Source organism: Perognathus longimembris, chromosome 5, assembly GCF_023159225.1.
Source record: "Perognathus longimembris pacificus isolate PPM17 chromosome 5, ASM2315922v1, whole genome shotgun sequence".
Classification (NCBI taxonomy): domain Eukaryota; kingdom Metazoa; phylum Chordata; class Mammalia; order Rodentia; family Heteromyidae; genus Perognathus; species Perognathus longimembris.
The window spans coordinates 1,338,514-1,354,110 of record NC_063165.1 but is presented as its reverse complement, the minus strand read 5'-3'; positions in this window follow the sequence as shown (position 1 = coordinate 1,354,110).

Below are 15,597 nucleotides of genomic sequence, written 5' to 3'. Positions count from 1 at the left end.
CCCGCCGCTCCGGGCCACTCTTGGCGGGGTGTACCGAGCCCAGGCCCGTGCGAGGCCCCGGCGTGCCGGGGGTGGGGGTGGGGGGTGGGGGGAGCCGGGCCGCGGGACCCCCGGCCTCGGGGGGCCCCCGGCGGGGCGAGGTGCACTCCCTCCTGCGCCCCTACTTTGGGGGCTTTGTACCCCCAGAGCGGAGGCCGGGCGCCTGGGGAGGGGCAGCCCCAGGAGGCGCCCGCCGACCCGCCGGGGCCCATCCTCACGCAGACCCACTGCCCCCGAGCCGAGCCAGGGCCGGGGCCCCGCCAGGCCCCCGCCAGGCCCCCGCCAGGCCAGCGGGCTCCCCTGGGGTTGGAGGGCGGGCGGCAGGCCCGCGCCCCGCGTCTGCCCGCGAATCCAGAGCAGGCCTGGGTGGCGGGGAAAGGCGGGGAGGAGGCTGGGAGCCCCGCATCACCATTTGAAGCCAGCCCAGGCGGGAACGTAGGAGAGCCTGACCTCCAGCTAACAAGCAAACAGCGGGAAGTGGAGCTGTAGCTCAGGTGGGTGGGTGCCAGCCGTGGGCAGAAAGGTGCCACGCAACCTGGGATCCCAGCTGCTCCAGAGGCTGAGACCGGAGGACGCGGGTTCAAAGCCAGCCCTGGCAGGCAAGGCCGGGAGACTCCAGTGAACCACCAGAACACCGGAAGTGACGCTGTGGCTCCCGTGGTAGAGCTAGCCTTGAACTGAAGAGCTCAGGGACAGCGCCCAGGCCCAGAGTTCAAGCCCCAGGACCGACCAAAAGAAAAAAAGGCTGAGACAGGAGCCAGGACCTGAGGTGATGCCCCGGTACACACACACACACACACACACACACACACTCCACCCTGTATGGTAGTGTGTCTCAGCACCTCTGAGTCCTGGGATGGCATTCCCTGTCTGTATGCCAGCATCCTCAGAGGCAATGGGGCAAGCAGGCCTGACACCCACCTGGAATGCCCCACGAGCCGTGCTGCGGAGGGCCCAGCAGCCGCCCAGCCCCAAGGCGGGGTCTCGGCAGCCGCCAGCAACTAAGAAGGAATGGCGACTGAATGCAGACCCCAGTGTCAAGCCATTCCCATCCCAAAGAAGGGCCAACAGGTGGCACTCCGTCCTGCTGACACTGCCAAGCCAGGGCCCCAGGACGCCATGCCACCCACACGCCTTCTCTGGGAAGACTGGTGGCTTCTCCAGGAAAGCAGGGTCAGAATCAACCTTCTATCCCAGCCAGGGCCCAGTGTTTGAAATGTGAGTCACGAGTGACCTCAGCTAGAGCCTGCCCCGGAAGTCAGGAGCCCAGAACTTTCCCCTGCCACGGTAGACACGGGCAGGGAGGAGGGGTCGGGCTGAGGGTGATTCAGAGGCCGCTCTGCGCCATCAGCTTCAAGAGACCACGAATCTAAAATGACATGAGGAGAGATGTGGCTCAAGTTGTAGAGTGCCGGCCTTGATCAAGACAACTGAGTGCGGGTGGAAGACAGAATCCAAGCCCGCAGGGCCACAAAACAAGAATGCATGACATTAACCGCTAGGCCCTCTGAGATCAGGAGGGCCACGTGTTAAAGGTCAGCCTGGGAAAAATGTTTGGGAGAACTACCATCTCAATTTTTTAAAAGCTGGACCGTGGTACACATGTGTCATCGGCTTCATGGGACGCATAATCCAGAGCATCAAGGTTCAGGCCAGCCTGGCAAAAAAAGACTGTGTTGTGTTTTTAAAAAAAAAAAGCTAAAGCTGGGCCGTGGTGACTCGCATCTATAATCCTAGCTACTCAAGAGGGTAAGATCCCGAGCTAGAGGTTCAAAGACAACCGGGAAGAAAAACCCACAAGACTTATTTACAGTTAACCAGCAAAAAGAAACGAGAAATAAAAGCATGGCTCAAGTGGTAAAGCACCAGCCTCCAGCAGAAAAAGCCAAGTAGGAGGGCTGGGAATATGGCCTAGTGGCAAGAGTGCTTGCCTTGAATACATGAAGCCCTGGGTTTACTTCCCCAGCACCAGCGGCCAGAAGGGGCGCTGCGGCTCAAGTGGCAGAGCGCTAGCCTTGAGCAAAAAAGAAGCCAGGGACAGTGCTCAGGCCCTGAGTTCAAGGCCCAGGACTGGCAAAAAATAAAATGAAAGCCAAGTAGGAGTACCAGGCCCTGAGTTCAAGCCTCAATACTGGCACAGAAATTATTAATAAAATCTTACCTATGTGTAACTGGAATAGCAGGAGAAAAAAGAAATGGGCAGAAGAAATATTTGGAGAAAATAGTGGCCAAGAATTTTCTAAAACAGTGAAAGATATCCCAGTACAGACCAAAACTTAGAAAGCCCAAGGAAAGACTAAAAGAAGCACATCATATCCAAATTGCAGAAGCCAAGATTACAAATAGCAAAGACCCACCCACATGTCAGGTAGATAGAGAAGGAAAGGACACATCACATAGAGAAGCCCAGGGGTGAGGGGGACCGCACACCTGCTGCCAGACAGGAAACAAGCCAGAGCTGAGAAGAGACATGGTAAAAGAATATACACCAGCAAAACCTTCCAAAAGTAAAGCAGAGACGGGTGGTAGACAGGATGGAGGAAGCTCAGTGTGGTCCTCCAGACACTCCAGCCAACAAAGAAAAACCCAGTGAAACCTAGCAGATTACTGAGTGAGATCCTAGCATAAGAAAAGACCCAGTGGAGTAACAAGGAAGGCCTGCTATTGGACCCACCTGTTCTCAGGACACAGACGTGAGTTTGTTTGTTTTTGTTTTGGCCAGTCCTGGGCCTTGGACTCAGGGCCTGAGCACTTTCGCTGGCTTCCTTTTTGCTCAAGGCTAGTGCTCTGCCACTTGAGCCACAGCACCACTTCTGGCCATTTTCTGTATATGTGGTGCTGGGGAATCGAACCCAGGGCTTCATGTATAGGACGCAAGCACTCTTGCCACTAGGCCATATGCCCAGCCCGACACAGACGTGAGTTATACATGGCTACCGCACTGTGAAATACTGCTAATCATTGTTCATGACAAGCCTTCACTGTAAGCCTCTTTCAATGTGCCTTTCCCTTTAAATGAGCTAAGACAGTGGGGGCTGGATGGTTTAACGTCCTAGTTGACAGCTGTCAGCCCCTACCCAGGAGCCCCAGATGCCTGGAGTGAGGTCACAGCCCAGCAGCCCCCTGGACAGCCCTCATCCAGCCCAGTGGCTTTCAACTTGATTTTGGTTGTGGGGTTTTTTTTGTTTGTTTTTTGCCAGTCCTGGGTCTTGAACTCAGGGCCTGAGCACCGTCCCTGGCTTCCTTTTGCTCAAGGCTAGCACTCTGCCACTTGAGCCACAGCGCCACTTCTGGCTTTTTCTGCTTATGTGGTGCTGGGGAATCGAAGCCACATTCCCAGCCCCTGAACATGTTTGTTAAAGAATCGACGGGGGCACAGTCAGTGAGGGCTTGTGTAAGTTGTCAAAAATGTATATTGGGCTGAGCACTAGTGACTCACCAGCCTGTCATCCTAGCTACTCAGGAACCTGAGATCTGAGGATTGCAGTTCAAAGCCAGCCCTCATCTCCAATTAACCGCCAGAAAATTGGAAGTGGTGCTGTGGATCAAGTGGTAGAGCGCTAGCCTTGAGCAAAAGAAGCTCAGGAACAGTGCTCAGGCCCTAGGTTCAAGCTCCATGACTGGCCAAAAAAAAAAAAAAAAAAGAAAAAAGAAAAGCATATGGATGCACATGGGATAGATCTATCTTATAAGAAAGGGATTAGAGCTGTCCCTGGTGGCTCACGCCTATAATCCTAGCTACTCAGGAGGCAGAGATCTGAGGATCACAGTTCAAAGCCAGGCCAGACAGGAAAGTCCGTGTGACTCTGATCTCCAATTAACCACCAGAAAACCAGGAGTGATGCTGTGTCTCAAGGTGGTAGAGTGCTAGCAGAAGAGCTAAGTACAGTTGCCCAAGTCCTGAGTTCAAGCCCCATGGCCAACAACAAAAAAACTAACTGGGCCTGGGCACCAGTAGTTCATGCCTGTAAACTTAGCCACTCAGGAGGCTGAGATCTGAGGATCACAATTCAAAGCCAGCCTGGGCAGGAAAGCCCATGAGAATCTTATCTCCTGCTAACCACCAAAAGCCTGAAGTAGAGCTGTGGCTCAAGTGGCAGAGTACTAGCCCTGAGCAAAAAAGCTCAGGGACAGTTGCCCAGGGCCTGAGTTCAAGCCCTGGAACCTGCATACACACAAAAAGCTGGTGACTAAAAATATATTAAGACATAAATTTGGTGAGAAAAGATCAATTTACAGACATAAGGAGCTCAGTAAACACAAAGCCACATAGAGAACAGCATCCTTTAACTGTTGAAAACCAGAGAGAGATGACATTCCCGAAAGACACAAGAGGAGTATTAAAAGGGGAACGGGGTTTAAACGTGTTAGCATGTCCTCTTCCATTTGGGGCTTGACAGTCTCCATCCTAGGCCCTCAGTGTGTATCTCCAGCCCCAGCTGCATCAGTGGACAGCCCTCCCCCTCAGACCGGAACTCCACCCTGCCCTCCACAAAGAAAAGACAACTCTCCCCCCCCCCTCCCCACCACCAGCTTCCCCTCCTACACCTAAACCCGGCCCTGCCTATTAGGGCCGGCTCCAGTGACCAGCTGTGCAGGGCCAGTGCCTCCAGCCTGTAGTCCCCACGGTATTGGGATGCCCTGAACCCAGACAGGCGCCATTTCTCCCTCTCACGTGAGGGAGGTGGCCTTGTCAGCCCTGCTGACAGTACAGTCCTGTGCTGTACGTGACTGAGTCCCTGTGGTCTTCTGGGGTGGGTGCTTTCAAAATGACTGCAGGGAGTCCACAAAAAGAAAAATAAAACTACTATCAGGCATACAAAAGAAACAGGAAAGTCTGAAGTATTGAAGAAAAACCAACCGATGGGAACGGCCCCTAAAAATCACTGGTGACAGGGCTGGGAATGTGGCTAGTGGTAGAGTGCTTGTTTAGCATGCATGAAGCCCTGGGTTCGATTCCTCAGTACCACATAAACAGAAAAAGCCAGAAGGGGCACTGTGGCTCAAGAGGTAGAGTGCTAGCCTTGAGCACAGAGAGGCTCATGGACAATGCCCAGACCCTGAGTTCAAGCCCCAGGACTGGCAAAAAAAAAAAAAAAATCATTGATGACAGATCTACCGGAAATAGACTTTAAAACAATCATCTTGAAGATGCTCCAAGAACTAAAGGAAACATGAAGAAAAACAAGAAAACATCCAGGAACAAAATGAAAGTTTCAAGAAAGCGCTGGAGACCTGAATGAAAAGCAAGAAGAAATTCTGGAACCAAAAAGTGCAGTAACATTCACGGCAGGGATTCACGGCAGATTGGATCAGGCAAAGAACAATCGTGAAACCAAACGGACAGGAAAACAAAGAGATTGGGAAAGGGAACCAGATGTATTAGGCCTGTGGGGCACCTCACGAGGACCTGTGCAGCCATCGCCAGAGACCAAAGGGACAGAGAGGGCGGAGTGGAGGGGATTCTGGAAGAAACAATCTCAAGGAGGTAACAAGTGTGACAAGAGACGTGCTCACCACCTTCAGTAGGTAACTGTAACCCCTTGCCATCCCTTGACAATAAAAATGAAACACAGAAAGAAGCAATAGCTGAAAACTCAAATTGGATGAGAGACATGAATATAAACTTCCAGAAAAGTCAACAGACCCCATTAAGATGAACTCAAGAGAAACCACACGGAGATACATCACACTCAAACTGCCGACCAAGACAAGGGGGATTTGGAAGGCAGCACAAGGGGGCCCCAGGAAGATCATGTGAAACTGAAAGGGCCTGGACATAGTGGGCCCACTCCTTCAAAGTGCCCAGAGGGAAACCGCAGCCAGGAGTCCGGAATGTGGCCTAAGGTCCTTGAGAAGCCAGGGGAGAGGAGACATTCCAGATATACGAAGGCCGAGGAAGCTCCTTACCAGCAGACGTGTGCTCAGAGCGAAACGACAGGGCATTCCCAGTGACTCCAAGGAAATTCAGGCCCTGATTCGTGTAAGAAATGTGTGTAGCCAGATGCTTGTGGCTCACGCCTGTCATCCTAGCTACTCCAGAGGCTAAGATCTGAGGACGATAGTTTGAAGTCAGCCCCGGCAGAAAAGTCCGTGAGACTTATCTCCAATAAACTGCTCAGAAAAATCTGGAAGTGGTGCTGCGGCTCAAGTGGTAGAGCCCTAGCCTTGAGCAAAAGCAGCTCAGGGACAGCGCCCAGGCTCAGAGTTCAAGCCGGAGGAGTGGCAAAAGAAAAAGAAAGAAAGAAAGAAAGAAAAAGAATGGCTTATAACTGTACGTTTTATTTCCTACATGATCTAAGAAGCCAATACGTAGAAAACCATTATTATGTTAACAGCATGTATTATTCTGATTTATACAACCATATTTTGTTTTTGGTATAACTTAAAAGTGTCATGTATTAGCCAAGTACCATGGCAGACACTGAGTGCTGAAGGTTGCAGTTCAAAGCCAGCCCAGGCAGGAAAACCCATGAGACTCTTATCTCCAGTTAGCCACCAGAAAACCGGAAGTGGGGCTGTGGCTCCAGTGGTAGAGCGCTAGCCTTGAGCTGAAGAGCTCAGGCACAGCGCCCAGGCCCAGAGTTCAAGCCCCACCCCACCCCCACTCACACGCACACAAAACCTAAAAAACACGGAACTTCCCTAATAAGATGAATACAAGGAAGCAGAAACGGGCTTTGTTGGGAGTAGGTGGCAAAAGGATGAAGAAGGGTGAGCAAATGCACTCATTATATTCAGCATACACTACCTAAAAATTGAACTATGTGAACTCAAGAGTAGAGATGGAATGGGGAAAGATGGGGAGAAGAGGGAGGGGGGCAGTGATCAAGGTGCATTGTACTCATAACCTGACTCATGGAATCGAAGCCCTTTGTGCAACAACTTCACGGAACAAAACAAATACATTTACAGAAACAGAGTAGGAAACACGATGTAAAGCAGACATGCCGCAAGGACCCGCTCTCCACAACAGATTCATCTTAGCTCTAGAAGCAGAGCAGGTTGAAAGACTGGGGAAATGTTGCATACACTTGGAAACCACATGCTTTAAAGAAGGCAAGAGAAAGGCTTAGCTAGGAGTCTGTGTGTGCTTGAGCGAGCAACTCTGGTGGAGACAGACAGACCCAGGGGTGGCAGTCAGCAGCTCAGTTGCTTCATGACTTCAGAGGTTTTGTTTGCAAGATGATCAAGTTCTGGAAACCCATGGTGGTGACTTGCACAAAAATAGGAATGTACTTCATGCCCCTGAACTGTGCCCCTAAAAAATGGCTGTTAAAATGTGGCTGAGAGGCCGGGCGCTGGAGGCTCACGCCTGTCATCCTAGCGACTCCGGAGGCAGAGATCTGAGGATGCCGGTTCAAAGCCAGCCCTGGCAGAAAAGTCCATGAGACTCTTATCTCCGATTAACCACCAGAAAACTGTTGCTCAATGTGGTAGAGCACTAGCCTTGAGCTGAAGGGCTCAAGGACAGCACCCAGGCCCAGAGTTCAAGCCCCAGGACTGACAAAAAACAACAACAAAAACAAAAAAAACCAAGATGGAGAGAGATGTGGCTAAGAGTGTGGCCCTAGTAGTAGAGCGTTTGCCTAGCAACCAGGAGGTCCTGCAGTTCCTTAATGCTACTAAAAAATAAAGTTAAGGGGCTGGGGATATGGCCTAGTGGCAAGAGAGCTTGCCTCGTATACATGAGGCCCTGGGTTCAATTCCCCAGCACCACATATACAGAAAACGGCCAGAAGTGGCTTTGTGGCTCAAGTGGCAGAGTGCTAGCCTTGAGCAAAAAGAAGCCAGGGACAGTGCTCAGGCCCTGAGTCCAAGCCCCAGAACTGGCCAAAAAAAAAAAAAAAACCCCACAAAAAAATAAATAAATAAAGTTAAGATTGTCAGATTGTCAATTTCATGTTATAGATACCTCTATGTTAGTATTTGTGCCAGTACTGAGGCTTTAGCGCAAGAGACTTGAATTCGGGTTGGGGATGTGGCTTAGTGGTAAAGTGCTTGCCTAGCACACACGAAGCCTTGCGTTCAATTCCTCACAACCACAGAAACAGAAAAAGGCAGAGGTGGCGCTGTGGTTCAATGGCAGAGTGTTAGCCTTGAGCAAAAGAGGTTCAGGGACAGTGCTCAGGCCCTTTTTGGCTAGTACAGCTCGTGCAGATAGTAGCAGCCTGCGACTAGTACCCGGCATCTGTTGCCGAGCCATGAACTACCGAAAAGCTGTGCCTTAGAACAACCAACTTACTTGGTGAACGGCTCAGCCTGGACTTGCCGGGTGCTCTTGGCGGCCTTGCGGGGCTCCCTCCAGTGGTGGCACTCTGCCAGCTGCGGCCAGGCCGCGCCCACCACCTCCAGCAGGACAGCCTGGGCTTCTCCAGAGTAAACTTCCTAAGGGAACAGAAGAGGCCGGCCTCCCGAGGCTCCGTTTTCAGAGCCTTGCACTCACTTCTACCACATCCTGCTGGCCAAGGCACCACTGGGCTTGCCAGGCCAGGGCCAGGGACCAAGAGTGCCGCAGAGAGACCCGACAGGAAGGTCTGGCTCCAGGAACAGACCGAGATGAGACTAAATACAAGAGCAGAGATTTGATTAAAATGCACAAGCGCGGAGGTGTGGGTCAGTGCCAGGCCTTTGCCTACATCTACAAAGCCCTGCAGGCAATGCCCATAACACACTGTGGATTCCCCCTCATGGGGAAGAGGGACACCAGGGCTCGCTGTGGATTCCCTCACGGGGAAGAGGGACACCAGGGGCATGCTGTGGATTCCTCTCATGTAGAAGAGGGACACCAGGGCTGGCTGTGGATTCCCTCTCACGTGGAAGAGGGACTCAAGGGCATGCTGTGGATTCCTTGATGTGGAAGAGGGACACGAGGGCACGCTGTGGATTCCCTCACATGGAAGAGGGACACGAGCACATGCTGTGGATTCTGTGACGTGGAAGAGGGACTCAAGGGCACATTGTGGATTCCCTCATGTGGAAGAGGGACTCGAGGGCTCGCTGTGGATTCCCTCTCACGTGGAAGAGGGACACGAGGGCATGCCGTGGATTCTGTCACGTGGAAGAGGGACTCAAGGGCTCGCTGTGGATTCCCTCACGTGGAAGAGGGACACGAGGGCATGCCGTGGATTCTGTCACGTGGAAGAGGGACACGAGGGCTCGCTGTGGATTCCCTCACGTGGAAGAGGGACACGAGGGCATGCTGTGGATTCCTTGACGTGGAAGAGGGACACGAGGGATCGCTGTGGATTCCCTCACGTGGAAGAGGGACTCGAGGGCTCGCTGTGGATTCCCTCTCACGTGGAAGAGGGACACGAGGGCATGCCGTGGATTCTGTCACGTGGAAGAGGGACTCAAGGGCACGCTGTGGATTCCTTGACGTGGAAGAGGGACACGAGGGCTCGCTGTGGATTCCCTCACGTGGAAGAGGGACTCGAGGGCATGTCGGGACACTCAGCTCCACTCGTTTCTCCCGCCGGCAGGAGAAGCAGGAAGTGTATCCCGGGGGGGCAAAGCCAAGATGAGGTAGAGCCGCAAAACCGCCCGCGAGCCCCCCTTAAGTTTAAAGCAGGACTCAGGACACACAGGCGATTTTGGGGAGCCGTCTGGCGAGCTTTCCGTTTAATAAAGGGGAGGGCAATTACATTTATAGCAGTGATGACGGCGGGAAGGGGAGGGACTTGGATTGCCTAACTAGGTATCAGCGATTGGCTGATGAGCTGTCCGTCCGAGGCGGCATCCTAGGACCTCCTCCAAGGCTAACGTCACGTCCCCTAGGACCGTCCCCCCCCTCCCCCAGGGCTCGGCCGGCGCCATTGTGGCACACGTGCTTACAGATGGGAGGCGGGGCTGGTTTAGCCACCTCTTCCGGTTGAACCTGGAAGGGGGTAGGAGTGGATAACAGCCATGCAGCCCCAGTGCGGGAGAAAGGGGGCGGTCTCTCAGGACCGCTCCCCTCAATGCCAAGCCGATGCCCCAACATCTCCCCCTTTTGTTTTGTTTTTAAATAGCAGGAGGTGCTGCATACATAAGGTATGTGCAGGCATGAGGCAAATGTTGACCTAAGATATATGCGGGGCCTCTTCCACAAGGGGGGGTAGGTGAAGGGGCCACCCATTTGGCTCAGTCCGGAGAAACGAGTTATTAGCCCATTTCTGTGCCACTCAAGATAATGCAGACGTTCCCCTCTTCTGGCGGTGAGGTAAAAGCAGGTGGAAGCTTTGGCGACTCTGGTGGTCCACAGCAACCAAGGCGCTGGTTACTTAACACATGTGGTTAGTAAACATTTTATCATAAGCGTTGAAGCAAGGTGCTAAACCCTTACGCCTATCTTATAAACATTTTATCATAAACATTGAAGTAAGGTGTCAAAGACCTCAACTCCGATTTCCCTTCAACTAGAACCCCTAAGTTTAGCAGCAGGGGAGAGACAAAAGGGAAACAACAAGGTAATAATACTCCATTCCAATTTTTTGTAAGGCTGCAGGCAATATCGCCACAGCAAAACATTACGCCAGAAAAGATGTCAAGCAGAGTCCAGGAAGCAAACAGGGCCGGCGCTGGTCCACCGCTGGTGTACACAGGCAGGCTTCCTGTTTTTTCCCTGGAAGAGTAGGAAAAAAATCCACCACAGTCTCTGTTTCCCTAGAGAAAACAAGGAGAAGACATTTCTCCAGAGCGAGTGCTCTGGGCTTAATTTCCCAATCGGGAAAGGCATATACAAGGCTCCTTCCCGCACTAATTTGGGGGGATTTAAAATTTCTTTTTGTGTAATTTAAGATATTTAATGTGAGCATAGCTGTACTTAACTGGTCATGGGGGCTGTTCCCCCCTTTTGTTTTAATTAATGACATGGGGGGCACCAGGCTGGGAGTATGGGCGAAGGACAGTTTTTTGGAACTAGTTCCTGCTGAAAGGGGGCGAAGTAGTCAGGGGCCCCTGATTTTCCTGGTACCATCCAGTTTGGTTGGTAAAAGTCCTCATCATTACTACGAGAATAGTTATTAGGGCCAGAGGGTGTCATGGTCTCCTCTGGCCAGCTCCTATAGCTTGGGCACATCGAGAAGCTCCTAGGGCTGGGGCCTCCAGGGTCCAGATCTGCACTGGGCACAGCAGTGTAGAAGGATGATGGCCTTGAACTGCAAGTTCCCAGGTGGTGACCTCAGTGAGGGATGTTATTTTGTTAAAAGAGAAAAGGCCAGGCAAAAGACTGACAAGTTCACAGGGCTAGTTAAGATGAATGGTATAGGAGAACATATCCTGGGCATAAGCCAGAAAAGTTCCATTCAGAACATAAACCCAATTGTGGCCAATTACAAGGAAGGAAGGATAGCTGAAGGAAGTGTTTAGGGATAGTGGTCCGGTTTGGAGTAGCCAGTCAGAGGCTAAAATAAATATATATACATATATACAACTGGCAGGAAAAGGAAAACGGACAGGTATGGGCATTGGGTAGGTACAGCTATTCCTCTTGATCTCCTGGCTCTGATTAGTTTTGAAAGGGCAAGACAAGGCAATTCTGTTTAGGATGTGACATCATTCTCCTCTTATTCCTCTCCATGATCCTTGTTCCCTGGACTGGCTGAGTCCCAGGGGTCTAGGTGCTTGTTGTTGGGATGGCATGTTCCCATTGGCATTTACGGGGTTTGAATTCAGGGCCTGAGCACTGTCCCTGAGTACTTCTGCTCAAGGCTAGTGCTCTACCACTTGAGCCACGGTGCCGCTTTTAGCATTTCTCTAGTTCTCTTGAGCCAAGCTTCCAGTCTGGCTCTTTGCTGGTTAATTGGGAGATGGAGTTTTAGAGAGATTTTCTGCCCGGGCTGGCTTTGAACTGTGATCTGAGGAGTTTTAGCCATAAAAGCCCTTTTTATATCCAATTAAAGCAACAAGGAGAACAATAGGAACAGAGTCCCATCTGTAATTTGTTGAAATTGACCAGCAACTACTTGTCAGAGTTCTGTCATAACACTCAGAGAACAGCAGACTGAATGAGATCTATGTGCCATCAATTTAAATCACACCATTTGATCTTACTGGCAGGTGGAAGAAAGCACAAATAAATGACAATCGAGAGGGAAAAAGTTCAGGATAATGTAAAAGTCTCAGCTTTAGCAGTGGCTGTGTCCTCCATCCTGGATTAGCAGGCTTTATTAGCCACGTGGGATGGAGTCAGGCAGGAGAGATCTGGGCAAGGCTGTGGAGGCTTCTCTTGGAATCCACTGGATAGATCGTCACCCCCTGCTGAGATGCCTGCAAAATTTTACACAGACTGGTTATTTGAATCTCCCAGTATTCACTGGTTGCTTATTCTGAGTATCCTCTGGCTTTTGTAGGCTGAGGCCCTTCTGGTTCAAGCAGGGTAAAAGGATTTTCCTAGTCACAAAATCCACACAGCTAGCACACATTTTTAACCTGTATTCTGTGAAGTAAAACGTTAATTTTGGGTCAGGAAAATTTAGGTTAATAGTCACATTTGTATAAAAACGATTCTGATTCTTCGATCTTAAGAGTTTATGAGAGCACAGGAGAGAAAAATGGAAAAGTAAAATCTTAATTTATGCCAATGAACTACATATCTTACCCACAAACAGACAGACAGACACACATACAGACACGGTTGTGCACAAGCTTTGAGCGCTCTTAAAATTGTTTTTTGATTGGCCATGTAAGTTTTCTGGAATTCCAGTGGCAAAATGATATTATTTTGCCCATAATTTTAGAACCACGTGATCAGTTAAAAGAAAAAAATCAAAACCTTTCCTAGGAAGCAAAAATTTTCAGATTCGGGCTCACAGCGAGACACCTCTCTTTCCTTTGTTTAACAAAAGCTCCGAATTTAAGCGAATTCCCAAATTTTATCGAGCCCCAATAACAGAAACATAAAACCCCTGTTATTTTTCTTTCAAAGCAGATCAGCCAGTATCGTGTTAGGTAGGCCAGCAAATGATCAGGCCTCAGACCAGGGGGGAGGGAGCAGGCGCAAGGGCAAACCCAGAAGAACGGCGTGTGCGGACACACAGGGGCCTTGCCGCCCGTCCCCGCCAGGCCAGGTGTCAGGTCGGGCTCCCGCTCACCGCTGCCACCGGGCGGCTCCCTTCTCCCTCAGCCGCCGCCGGAACCGTTGCTTTCTCCATGGGGGGGGGGGTAATACGAGCGAGGTCGCAGAGGGCAGGGCCGTGGGGGCTACGCTCGGCCGCGACTCGGGCTGCCCAGAGGCCGACCCCGCGCAGGGGCACCGGCCGCCTCGGTCACCTCTACGGTCGCCGTCGATGCCGCCGCCGTGTCACATCGGGTTCCCGCTCGCTGAGCCACGGGCGTCGCGGGGGGGGGGGGGGGGCTGCCAGGCTTGGACATGGGGGCTCGCGTGACGGCGCCCGCCGCTCTCGGCTCCGCGGCCCGCTCTTCCCCCACCGGGATCCGGGGGATGAGGCCAAGGCAGGTCTAAGGGCCCCTCGGAATGAGGCTTTGTGCCCCTCTCCTCCCGAGCAGCGGGAGGGCTGTCCCCCTCCCACGCGGCCAGGCTAAAAAGGCCAGCGCCATGTTTTAAAGTGTCTGAAAAGTCCAATCCGGTATTTTGGAGCATGAGCCTTAGTGTGTCGGCGGCTGACTGTGGGTTTGCCCCAGGGGGGATGCCCATGCCTCCGTGAAAGATTGCTCGGCTAGGCAGTGGAGCCTCTAAGCCCCAGGTTCGCTCATCATGCGTTCGTTCGTCCCACGTTCAGGCGCCAGTTGTCGGGACTCTCGGCTCCGCGCGCTTCTCCCACCGGCAGGAGGAGCAGGAAGCGTATGGGGGGGGGCAGGGGGAGGGCAAAGCCGAGATGAGGTAGATCCTCCAAACCGCCTGCTGAGCCCCCCTTAAGTTTAAAGCAGAACTCAGGACACACACGCTGTGTGTCCACGCTGTGGATTCCCCCTCATGGGGAAGAGGGACATGAGGGCATGCCGTGGATTCTGTCACGTGGAAGAGGGACTCAAAGGCACACTGTGGATTCTGTCACGTGGAAGAGGGACACGAGGGCATGCTGTGGATTCCCTCACGTGGAAGAGGGACTCGAGGGCATGCTGTGGATTCTGTCACGTGGAAGAGGGACTGGAGGTCATGCTGTGGATTCTGTCACGTGGAAGAGGGACTGGAGGTCATGCTGTGGATTCCCTCACGTGGAAGAGGGACTCAAGGGCATAATGTGGATTTCCTCACGTGGAAGAGGGACACGAGGGCATGCTGTGAATTCCCTCACGTGGAAGAGGGACACGAGGGCTCGGTGTGGATTCCCTCACGTGGAAGAGGGATACGAGGGCATGCTGTGAATTGTCACGTGGAAGAGGGACTGGAAGGCATGCTGTGGATTCCCTCACGTGGAAGAGGGACACGAGGGCATACTGTGGATTCCCTCTCACGTGGAAGAGGGACTCAAGGGCATACTGTGGATTCCTTCACGTGGAAGAGGGACACAAGGGCATACTGTGGATTCTGTCACGTGGAAGAGGAACTGGAGGTCATGCTGTGGATTTCCTCATGTGGAAGAGGGACACGAGGGCATACTGTGGATTCCCTCACGTGGAAGAGGGACACGAGGGCATGCTGTGCATTCCCTCATGTGGAAGAGGGACTCGAGGGCACGTTGTGGATTCCCTCACGTGGAAGGACACGAGGGCACACTGTGGATTCCCTCACGTGGAAGAGGGACACGAGGGCACACTGTGGATTCCCTCACGTGGAAGAGGGATACGAGGGCATGCTGTGCATTCCCTCATGTGGAAGAGGGACTGGAGGTCATGCTGTGGATTTCATGTGGAAGAGGGACACGAGGGCATACTGTGGATTCCCTCACGTGGAAGAGGGACACGAGGGCTCAGTGTGGATTCCCTCACGTGGAAGAGGGATTCGAGGGCATGCTGTGAATTGTCACGTGGAAGAGAGACTGGAAGGCATGCTGTGGATTCCCTCACGTGGAAGAGGGACACGAGGGCACACTGTGGATTCTGTCACGTGGAAGAGGGACACGAGGGCATGCTGTGCATTCCCTCATGTGGAAGAGGGACTCGAGGGCACGTTGTGGATTCCCTCACGTGGAAGGACACGAGGGCACACTGTGGATTCCCTCACGTGGAAGAGGGACTCGAGGGCACGCTGTGGATTCCCTCACGTGGAAGAGGGACTGGAGGGCATGCTGTGCATTCCCTCTCACGTGGAATAGGGACTCGAGGGCTCACTGTGGATTCCCTTTCATGTGGAAGAGGGACATGAGGACATGCTGTGGATTCCGTCACATGGAAGAGGGACACGAGGGCACGCTGTGGATTCCGTCACATGGAAGAGGGACTCGAGGGCTTGCTGTGGATTCCCTCTCACGTGGAAGAGGGACACAGGGCACACTGTGGATTCCCCCCTGCATTGGAAGGATAGACAATACTGTAAGCCCCCCTACTTTCCTGTCCCAAGCTGGAATGTTAGGGTGCACAGGAGGTAAGGCACTAGATGAATAAGCAGAGACCTGCCGTGCCATTTTCTCACAGGATCAGTGAATCTGAAAGCAGGGGGCGGGGGTCATTAATAAT